Source organism: Nerophis ophidion, linkage group LG17 (assembly GCF_033978795.1).
Source record: "Nerophis ophidion isolate RoL-2023_Sa linkage group LG17, RoL_Noph_v1.0, whole genome shotgun sequence".
NCBI lineage: Eukaryota > Metazoa > Chordata > Actinopteri > Syngnathiformes > Syngnathidae > Nerophis > Nerophis ophidion.
In genome coordinates this window covers 36,727,735-36,738,741 of record NC_084627.1, presented here as the reverse complement: position 1 = coordinate 36,738,741, position 11,007 = coordinate 36,727,735, and the positions used below count along the sequence as shown (strand labels likewise).

Genomic DNA, 11,007 nt, shown 5'->3' with positions numbered 1-11,007 from the left:
CTAATGACTTGTCATGGTGACAAAAACAAACAAGAGTGCACAATGAGTCCAAAACCAAACAGAACGTAACCACAAAACATGACATAAGTCCATATGTGTATGATTTTATTGTCATAATTGTATTGCATGATTTTGGTATCCCTTTAATTTAGGTAACCAGGGACTGCAGATGGAAATTAGCTTTTTAGCTATAATCTGGTACAGAACAGATCTGTATTTGAGCTTAATGTTTCTGTGCATTGTCCCTTCAAATAAAGACTAAACTACAATCTCTAAATGTGTTCCTGTACAGTATTTCTCCAGCAATGGTCATACGGTGACATCAATTATGGTATTTTGAGAGGTATTCATTGAAGTCGGACATCACTGAAGGCCTAGGTGGGAAACGCAGGGCCCGCCACTGGGTAAAATTGAAATCCGTACCCTTAAAACAGGGAATCACCACCAAATAGCTTGGTTGCTTTTGCTTTGCAACTTTGGTGAGAACAGGAGACAACATGTGACAATTTTCTGGAGCTGGAGTTTGTGTCACATTGGGGTCGCATCTTTATACGGGGTCGTTCCTCCCCAGATGCAGATCGGACCACTCCGGACGAAAGGGTGAAGGTAGGAGATGATTTATTTCTCATAAATTATACACCGTAGATACAAGCATACAAAAACAAGAATAAACAGAAAAGCGGGGCGATAGCATGGGAAGCTATGGCGAAGCTTCGCGCAGGAACAAGAATCAAGAATCACATGAATAACCAAGCCCTGCGATGAAGTGGCGACTTGTCCAGGGTGTACGCTGCTTTCCGTCTGATTGTAGCTGAGATAGGCACCAGCGCCCCCCGCAACCCCATAGGGAATAAGCGGTAAAAAATGGATGGGATGGATGGATGAATAATAGGGCTGTGAATCTTTGGGTGTCCCACGATTCGATTCAATATCGATTCTTGGGGTCACGATTCGATAATATATCGATGTTTTCGATTCGATTTCATTCTCGATTCAAAAACGATATTTTTACGATTCAAAACGATTCCGTATTCATTCAATACATAGAATTTCAGCAGGATCTACCCCAGTCTGCTGACATGCTAGCAGAGTAGTAGATTTTTGTAAAAAGCTTTTATGATTGTAAAGGACAATGTTTTATGAACTGATTGCAATTATGTAAATTTGTTTTAACTATTAAACGAACAAAAAATATGACTTACATTATCTTTGTGAAAACATTGGACACAGTGTGTTGTCAAGCTTATGAGATGCGATGCAAGTGTAAGCCACTTTGTCACTATTGTTCTTTTATTTTATTTTTATAAATGTCTAATGATAATGTCAATGAGGGATTTTTAATTAATTCTATGCTGAAATTATAACTAATATTGATACTGTTGTTTATAATATTCATTTTTGTTTCACAACTTTTGGTTTGTTCTGTGTCGTGTTTGTGTCTCCTCTCAATTGCTCTGTTTATTGCAGTTCTGAGTGTTGCTGGGTCAGGTTTGGTTTTGGAATTGGATTGCATTGTTATGGTTTTGCTGTGTAGTGGTTTGTCGGATTGATTAAAAAAATAATAATAATAAATAAATAAATAAAGTAAAAATTCAAATCATTTTTTTCCCACACCCTTAATGAATAACCAACGTAACTTGTTGAGTGGAGCAAACAAAGAAACCAGACCGACTGACTGGCAAAGGCAGGCTTAAATAATGTCTCTAATTACAAACGGGTGAGTGTCCCGAACTCCAGAGGCAGGTGAAAATCATGAGTAGCCATGGTAACAAACGCAGGAGTTGCACAAACAGGAACTGAGGGGAATCCAACACAAACAGAACATAACTAAACAAAACATGATCCGGCCCACGGATCATGACAGTTTGGGAGAAAACAGATGCTTCAACTTTCCCATTCTGGCTCATTGGTCATGCTAGGCAAAACAACAGCTGAGGATCAACCTTCCGTAGATCCTTCCAGATTGAACATAGCTGGTCAGCATACTGTACACTGTACATTACAACTCCGACCACGTTATCTGAGTCAGACAGGCTAACATCCTTAAAGGCGTACTGAAATGAGATGTTCTTATTTAAACGGGGATAGCAGGTCCATTCTATGTTTCATACTTGATCATTTCGCGATATTGCCATATTTTTGCTGAAAAGATTTAATAGAGAAAATCCAAGATAAAGTTTGCAACTTTCGGTACTAAGAGAAAAGCCCTGCCTCCACTGGAAGTCGCAGACGATGACGTCACATGTTGATGGCTCCTCACATATTCACATTGTTTTTAATGGGAGCCTCCAACAAAAACAGCTATTTGGGCCAAGAAAACGACAATTTCCCCATTATTTGAGCGAGGATGAAAGATTCGTGCTTGAGGATATTGATAGAGACCGACTAGAAAAAAAAAAAAAAACGCGATTGCATTGGGACGGATTTTGAGGTTTTTAGACACATTTACTAGGATAATTCTGGTAAATCCTTTATCTTTCTATTGTTTTGCTAGTGTTTTAGTGAGTTTAACAGTACCTGATAGTCGGAGGTGTACATCCACGGGTGTGTTGACGCGCAGTGTTTCAGGGAAGTCGACGGCAGCTTTTGGGTGTGTTGACGCGCAGTGTCTCAGGGAAGTCGACGGCAGCTTTATGGGCGGCACAAGCTCAGCTGATATCCGGTAAGAAGCGACTTTTTACCACAATTTTCTCACCGAAACCTGCTGGTTGACATTCGATTGGGATCCATGTTCGCTGTCATCCATAGTAAAGTTTCACCTCCGTGAATTTTAAAACAAGGAATCACCGTTTGTTTGTGTGGCTAAAGGCTAAAGCTTCCCAACTCCATCTTTCTACTTTGACTTCTCCAATATTAATTGAACATATTGCAAAAGATTCAGCAACACAGATCTCCAAAATACTGTGTAATTATGCGGTTAAAGCAGACGACTTTTAGCTGTGTGTGTGCGCAGCGCTCATATTCCCTAACAGCCCGTGACGTCAAGTGTACACGTCATCATTACGCGACGTTTCCAAGAAAAAACTCCCGGGAAATTTAAAATAGCAATTTAGTAAACTAAAAAGGCCGTATTGGCATGTGTTGCAATATTAATATTTCATCATTGATATATAAACTATCAGATTGCGTGGTGGGTAGTCGTGGGTTTCAATAGGCCTTTAAGTCAAAACACTGTATTATTAAAAATGATCTGCTGGTACCATGACTCCGTTGTAGTCGACTATGTTTCACCCCATTCCCAAGAGTCCGAAGCCATTAATAAATAGTGTACTCATGTTGTGAGTGTACAAACCAGGCAAAGAGTGACCACCCACTCAGTGACGCCAGCATCTTCACTGAGAAAGTACAGGCGGAAGTCAAATCTGTGTTTACTCAAAAGCATCTGTTACTACTGGCTGAGTGAGTGAAACCTCACAATCCCCAGCTGCTATGTGTGTGTTTGTGTCTCGCGTGCTGTGTGTGTGTTGTGTGTCGTGTTTCGTTTGATTGAGTAGGCTGTGTTTTGTCTTCCAGCCACCACAGGCAGACATGTGTCTCCTGCAACACATGACTTCCTCATTCACTTTCACTGGGAAACCACAACCATTCCCTTCAGTTTATACAGTAGCTTCGTGTGAGGATATTCTATAGCAGTGTTTTTCAACCACTTGAGACAGTCAGGTGTGCCGTGGGAGATGAACTAATTTCACCTATTTGGGTAGAAAATATTTTTTGCAAACCAATTATAGGCTGCGAATGATGTGTTGTCGTTGAGTGTCGGTGCTGTCTAGAGCTCGGCAGAGTAACCGTGTAATACACTTCCATATCAGTAGGTGGCAGCCGGTAGCTAATCGCTTTGTAGATGTCGCAAACAGCGGGAGGCAGCGTGCAGGTAAAAATAAACAAAAGGTGAGTGCCCCTGAGAAAAGGCATTGAAGCTTAAGAAAGGCTATGCAGAATGACATTTTATTTTTATTTTTTTTCATACTATCTTAAAGTTTACTTATTAATCAATCAATGTTATTTTATATAGCCCTAAATCACAAGTGTCTCAAAGGGCTGTACGAGCCACAACAATTTTTGTCTTTTTTAAAGGCAAATTCCATGTTTTGGGTGTCCAAGCACTATGTCAGGGTTATTTGGTGACGAACCCCAAGATGCAGAGATGGAGGCAGGCATGGAATGAGAAAACATGATTTAATTAAATACTAAGACAAAAATAAAACCAAAAGGGTACAAACACAAAGCACGCACGAGGCGGATAATCAGACAAAAGGAGCTAGCCTGGGAGCTACAAAATAACGAACATGAGCTTAGCATGGAATCTAGCGGGTAGCGAACAGGCAAACAGAAGTCGTACTTGTATAATGAAAAATAAAACGGAAGCAGGGAACAAAAAACAGTAAGCTACAAACATCAACTGAATATAGCTTACCGCTACGCTGCAAAGACAAGGTACGACCCGACAGGAGCGATAACACGTCACAAGAGCGACTAGACGTGACATCGACAAGACAATAGAATGATCCAGCAACTGACACAAAACAAAGCAGGTACAAATAGGTGCGGGCTGATTGGCATCAGGTGTGGCCAGGTGCCAATCAGCCGCAGCTGAGGAGGAACACAGCACTCAGGGAACAAGACAAGAAGCTGACAAAATAAGAGCACTAGACAGGAACTAAGGACAGGAAATACTAAACACAGAAGAAACAGACAAATGTACAGGAAAAAACTAAAACATAGACAAACTGTCAGGGGAAAGCCTGACACACTAATTCAATTAATTTAATTAGTTTAAACGGACAATACTGTTTGGCATTACCAGGTAAGAACTGCATCACAAAACCAATCAAACTCGTATCCATCGTACCACCGTGAAACAAGCTCCATTTTATTCCATCCATCCATCCATTTCCTACCGCTTGTCCCATTCTAGGCTGCCTTATCTGTGTTTAATTCAGATAACAATAAAACCAATAAAAAATACTTTTGGATAACCCAATATAAGCATTGTCTTTCATTACTGTATGGATGTGTAGCCTATACCCAATCACATTCAAACAATATAAAACAAATAAAACATCTTTAAAATACTTTTTTTTTACCATCCATCCATCCATTTTTTACAGCTTGTTTTTAAATGTTTTGCTAAAATTGTCATGTTTTGTGGTCACGTTCTGTTTGGTTTTGGACTCGTTGGGCACTCTTGTTTGTTTTGTCACCATGACTACCAATTAGTTTCCACCTGTCATGTCACGCACCTGGTTTGTTTGGACTCACGCACCTGTCAATAATCACAGCACCATTTAAGCCTGTAGTTGCCAGGCAGTCAGCCTGGCGACATCACCCTCTACACACCCTTGATACCTTATTGCTCACTTCTTGCCATAGATTCATGCTTTTCACGTCACAGTAAGTGTTTTCGTTTTTGTTGTCCATAGTTCGGCCATTGTGCGAGTTTTTGTTTTCAGAGCTAAGTTTTGAACCTCTGCTGGGAGCGCCTTTTGTTTGTTCCTTTTGTTTTTGAGTTAATAATAAAAGATGTCATTACCTTCTAGTACGAATGAGAGACTAGAGATCATCCTTCGCATTCGACCCACTACCCTCACATCCTGGGAGGTGAGGGGAGCAGTGAGCAGCAGTGGTGGCCGCGCCCTGGAATAGTTTTTAGTGATTCAACCCCCAATTCCAACCCTAGGTGCGGAGTGTCAAGAAGGGAGGTAATGGGTCCCATTTTTATAGTCTTTGGTATGACTCGGCTGGGGTTTGAACTCAGGACCTTCCGATCTCAGTGCGGACACTCTAACCACAAGGCCACTGAGCAGGTTCGCCTACTATCAAAATGACTATGTGTCGCGGGCTGACAAAAATCTTCGTTGACAGAAATGTTGAAATGTACAATTTATTCTACACATTTTTACAACATTAGAAACCATTAGTAAATCAGAGGCTACTCAGAAGGTAAGATAACTCCTAGAAATTACTGTCTTTTAATGGCCAAAGGTATAGATGTGTGTCCAAGTTAAAGGAAACGGCAGGCTGTCTTCTTTTAATTGATTAATTACAATGTTTGCAAGCTGGGTAACGTTTGCTGTGGTCTGGAACAACATGGCGCACGAAAAATGCAGCCGATGTTACATACAGATAATGTGTCATGAGACATCTAAAACTAAATTATATACAAAGAGGATCAAAGTAAATGATATTAAATGAGATCAAATGTACCCTAAAACGAAAAATAAAAATGCAATATGGATATACAGCTAGCCTAAATAGCATGTTAGCAGGGGTTAGCACTGACCAAATATGTCTGATTAGAACTTCGACAAGTCAATAACGTCAACAAAGCCCATCTTTGTGCATTCACACACAGCATGAAACTTTTGGTGGACAAAATGAGACAAAGAAGGAGTGGAAGATTTTACATGTGAATAAACTGTTGCGTTTGTTTGTATCCCCCCTCTTTTTCCATTTTCAATCCTTTTTAAAAAAAAAATGCTCCAGGGAGCCACTCGGGCGGCACTAAAGACCGCGAGTTGCTGACCCCCGACATAAAACATTGATAACAAACTCATTAAGTCACAAGTTGATTTAATCTTATTAAAATAAAATGCCTCAAAGCACTACAACTTTTGCCACAACTTGTTGAAAAAGCTGCCACGAATTCAGGCATTTTGGGATGTGAAAATTATTTTAAAAAAAGCCCACACCCACAAGATCCTGGAGGGACTGGACAGTGTCAGTGTATCGATCATGTTTTAGTAGTCAGGTTTTTGGAGCACTCCGTTTCTTCTTATTAAGAATGACTATATGTAATGTATAAGTGGACATATACTGTCCTCCGTATTTGAGCTTCTGAAGAACCACAGAGCAAGTCAAACCCAACATGCTCAACACATGTCAACCACAATGAAGACCACAACAAGCAATCTACACCACATGTGTCAAACTCAAGGCCCGGGGGCCAAATCTGGCCCGCCCCATTATTTTATGTGGCCTGTGAAAGTCTGGAAATAATTTGCATTAATAAAATACTCAATCTTTTCTTACTAAATATATTTGTTCTTTCCCTTTTGACATTAAACATCATGTACTGTATGCAATTGTATATCTTTTAAAAGTAAATATCAAAATCAAAATATTGTATTATCATGTACTACAAAAATCCTTTTTTTGTTAAAATAAAGATAAATACTGTACTTAAAAATCTGCTTGACTTCTGATTTCAAAACAAACTATCAATCAAATTGTAGACTGTAAAATTGACAAAAGATTTTACAAGATTTTTACCGTTTATCACGTACTCCAAAAATATTTTTTTGTTAAAATAAAAATAAATTCTGTACTTAAAAATCTGCTTGACTTCTGATTTCAAAACAAATTATCAATCAAATTGTAGACTGTAAAATTGACAAAAGATTTTACAAGATTTTTACCGTTTATCACGTACTCCAAAAATATTTTTTTGTTAAAATAAAAATAAATACCGTACTTAAATATCTGCTTGACTTATGATTTCAAAACAAATTATCAATCAAATTGTAGACTGTAAAATTGACAAAAGATTTTACAAGATTTTTACCGTTTATCACGTACACCAAAAATATTTTTTTTGTTAAAATAAAGATAAATACGGTACTTAAATATTTGCTTGACTTATGATTTCAAAACAATTTATCAATCGAATTGTAGACTGTAAAATTCAGAAAAGTTTTTTTTTTACCGTACAATCAACTTTGGTACTGTTTTTTTCCATATACAGTAAGACACTAATACATTAAAAAAACCTAACAAAAAAACATTAAAAACAAAATTTTACGGTAAAAAACAAAAACAAAAAACTGACAGCTATTTTGCTTGAATACAGCTAAAAACAGTGGGATTGTTTTTCCATTTATTACATTTTTTTTATATGCTGTAAAAAAACAACAACACTGCTTTTACTGTACAATTCTGGCGATTGAGCTGCCAGTTTTTTAAGTAAAAATTTTTTTTTAAATGTTGCAGATCATGTTAAAAAAGATATTGTTAATGTACTATATATGCATCCATCCATCCATCCATTTTCTACTGCCCGTCCCTTTTGGGGTCACGGGGGGGTCACTGGAGCATTTGTTGAAAGCGGCCCTCTGAGGGCAACCACTACTGAGATGTGGCCCTCAATGAAAATGAGTTTGACACCCGGGATCCACACACACACACACACACACACACACACACACACACACACACACTCCTGCATACAAAAATATCAACATAATTCTTTTTTTTTTATGCAGCTTTGGTTCCGTGTAAAACAAAGTTTAAGGCTGTTGCATGCAGTTATTTTCATAAAGGGCTGGTCAAAGCATATTCCTAAAATAATTGTACATTGTTTTAAAAAACAGATTGGTCTGGTTAGTGGTATGTTGTTTTTTGTTTTCTGACTGTAATTTAATGGGGGAATATTTAGCCCTTTAGTACATCCGATTTAGCATTTCAAATTAAGGGTTTGAGTAAATAAGAAAATATATATATATATATATATATATATATATATATATATATATATATATATATATATATATATATATAACAAACTAATAAACTTTTATGTTATTTATTTATTTTTTATTGTTTTTACTTTTGAGCAATAACAAAGCAGAATATGTTAATCAGTTAATCTTGACAAAGCGCCACATTAAAAATATAAATTGTATTATTCTATTTGAGCCACTCTTGTTACAAAACTATTTAGGAGTTCTATTTTAAAGGAAGACCTAAGACACATTGTACACATTCCAATAAAAAACGTATATATAAATCATTAACCAACAAATTAAGTCCAATCTTTCATCTTTGAGCGATAGAAGAAGTTTTACCTTAACTATCAGAGAACAGCAGTCTTGTCCTGATCATGAGTCCGTCTTCTAACGCTGATGTGACCGTGACTAACAATAACATTAACAATAATAACAAAGACTTCCACTGAGAGAAAGCAAACGTGAAGACGAACAAATCAAACGCGTCGAGTTAATTTGCCCTCTTAGATGCTTCAAGTCAGCATCTCCGGAGCACAAGAACAAACTTTGCTTGTCCTCAAAACACTTGCGTGACAGCGGTCGTGACGTCATCGGGCTCTCACCCAATGAAGGACTTTCACCTTCTTTGAGATAACTGTGATCCCGAATTACTCAAGATATGTATTAATGAACGTGGTATACACATTTTGAACGTATTCAAACAAATGTTATCTAACTAGCCCTATGAGGTATTTATGCACTTTGTACAATCTCTAACTATCCCTCTGAGGTTTTTATGCACTTTATAAAATCACAACCAGGAAACAAAAAAAGAAAAAAGACAATGGAAATTTTCAATGAACAATTAGAACATGTTTATTTCATTCTGTCTTATGTTAATGTCTGCTATCTTCTCATATATATATATATATATATATATATATATATTTATATATGTGTGTATATTATACACACATATGTATATGTTTATATATATATATATATATGTATATGTACATATACACACTCACATGTATATATATATATATATATATATATATATATATATATATGTATATATATATATATATAGATATATATATACACAAACACACCTATATGTATGTATATATATATACGTACACACACATATATATACACACACACGTATATATGTAAATATATATACATATATACACACACAAAGATATATATATACATATAGAATAATATACAGTATATATATATGTAAATATATATACACACATATATGTATATGCACACACATGTATATGTATATATACATACATATAAATATACATACATATATACACACATATGTATGTATATACATACATCCATACATAAATATAAATAAATACAGTACATGCATATATATGTATGTATATATACTGTATATATATACATATATACGTATGTACATACATATATACACAGATTGCACACATATGTGTATATATATACATCCATCCATCCATTTTCTACCGCTTACTCCCATTTGGGGTTGCGGGGGGCGCTGGCGCCTATCTCAGCTACAATTGGACGGAAGGCAGGATACACCCTGGACAAGTCGCTGTCTATATACATAAACATACATGTTTATGTGTGTACATACAAAATACATACACACATATTTATACATGTATATATAGCCATATATACACACACGTATATATATATAAAAAAATGTACACATATATATCCATATACACACACACGCATATATATATATATATATATACACACACACATACATATATATGTATATATATATACATATTTATATGTATATATATATGTGTATGTATGTATATATATGTGTGTATGTATAGATATATATATATATATATATATATATATATATATATATATATATATATATATATATATATATATATATACATACACATATATAATTTACTTGGTACTAAACACTCCATCCATCCATCCATCTCTACCGCTTATTATTCCCCTTTGGAGTCGCGGGGGGCGCTGGTGCCCATCTCAACTACAATTGGGCGGAAGGCGGCGTACACCCTGGACAAGTTGCAACTTCATCGCAGGGCTGCTAAACACTCTATTCTGCATAAGTATGATACATTTCAAAGACAAAACGACACACAATCCCAGGCAGCAATGTTAACTTTGGCTCTTGTGCCACCTTTTGGCAGATTTGGTTATTACAGCACACGAAAAATAAAAAATAACTACAGAAGACGGACACAACATTTCTAAGAACAACACCGTATAAAAGAATCTACAATATTTTTAAATAAATTATGACTTTTTGTTATTGTCTATGAATGTTGTCATTCATCCAGGTCATTGTCATCCCAGGGCATTCAATCGATCGCAACTGGACTGTTTGGTTTGTCTTACAAGACGTTTCGCCGCTTCATTAATTTGTGCTCATAGACTTGGTCAGATCTAGTCCAACACAATTATTTTATTATTCAGTTATTGTTTATGTTTTTGACGTGTCGGACTTTTATTCTGAAAAGCCGGG

At 36.3% G+C, this 11,007-nt stretch overlaps 1 protein-coding gene across 1 annotated transcript in view; it reads right to left on the bottom strand.

The window, feature by feature from the left end:
- Positions 1 to 9,065, bottom strand: part of megf10 (multiple EGF-like-domains 10) — a 147,000-nt gene extending 137,935 nt beyond the window's left edge. The window contains exon 1 of the mRNA XM_061876880.1: positions 8,841 to 9,065. The gene's annotated coding sequence lies outside the window, so the exon portion shown is untranslated. The remainder of the gene's footprint in view (positions 1 to 8,840) is intronic.
- Between the last annotated feature and the right edge of the window lie 1,942 nt (positions 9,066 to 11,007).